The sequence below is a fragment of the Pan paniscus genome, chromosome 17, assembly GCF_029289425.2.
Source record: "Pan paniscus chromosome 17, NHGRI_mPanPan1-v2.0_pri, whole genome shotgun sequence".
NCBI classification, from domain to species: domain Eukaryota; kingdom Metazoa; phylum Chordata; class Mammalia; order Primates; family Hominidae; genus Pan; species Pan paniscus.
In genome coordinates this window covers 68,796,482-68,797,492 of record NC_073266.2, presented here as the reverse complement: position 1 = coordinate 68,797,492, position 1,011 = coordinate 68,796,482, and the positions used below count along the sequence as shown (strand labels likewise).

General features: G+C 37.9%; 1 non-coding gene across 1 annotated transcript; it reads left to right on the top strand.

The window, feature by feature from the left end:
* The first annotated feature begins 277 nt into the window (after positions 1–277).
* Positions 278–441, top strand: LOC112437803 (U1 spliceosomal RNA). Its single transcript, XR_003026316.1, has one exon. It is a non-coding gene; the product is annotated as a U1 spliceosomal RNA (small nuclear RNA).
* Positions 442–1,011: the final 570 nt, after the last annotated feature.

The following is a 1,011-nucleotide window of genomic DNA, read 5'->3' as shown; positions in this document are numbered from 1 at the left end:
GAGTATTCTATGGTAAGAATGTTTATTTATTCAATTCCTATAATCATATTTAGGATATATATATTATTATTATTAAAAAGTGGACTGCTGTGAACATGTTTGCCAGATTTTTATGCATTATCATAAATGCACAATTTATCCTTTTCTTAAAGATAAATTTCTAGAGGTAGAATTTCTAGATCAAAGAACATACAGGTTTTTTTAATAGAGAGCTTTTAAAATAGATAGTCAAAGTGGCCAAGTTTCTATCAATTTTACATTTGTATATTAAAACGCACAAAGCACCTGGCATAGGAGATACCACAATCAAAAAGGTGTTTTTCCCAGGGTGAGGCTTATCCATCGCACTCTAGATGTGCTGATACCTGTGATTATCTCAAATGTGGGAAACTCAGCTGCATAATTTGTGGTAGTGGAGGACTGTGTGTGTGCTTTCCCCTGACGTTTATTAAAAAGAAAAAATTTTTGATTCAAAGTAAATAAAGTAAAATGCACAAAGGAACAGCCCATACCTCACCCACACATGGACAAAATAAAAGGCAGAGACAACCTCGTTGTCTGGATTTACAGTTCTTTGACTACTGCCGAGAACAAATATTTCAGAAAATAGTTATAGGTTATTTTTATCTTTTTTTTTGAATAGTGAGTTCTTGACCTTTGTCCCTGGACTCCTTGAAGTCCTACCACATGTTAAACCTTAGGATAATACAAACGACACTGATTTTGTCTACTCTGGAGAATTTCCAAGAGTAAGGAGCAAAGTTCCCCAGTTCCCATGGGACCTACCCCCACTCCAGCTCACACCCCTTGCCTGCTAACCAAATTTGACTGCAAAGGTGTGATGGAGAAACTCCCAGCTTTTTTTTTTTATCTCTGGCTCTAGAACTTTGAAGCCACTCAACCTAAAGACAAGTCTACTCAAATGGCAAACCCTACCAGCCATCTCTTGGCTCCCTCCCCTCCCCTCCTCTCCCTTTAGAACTCAGCCTCAGCTCCTGCCAGATCATGACA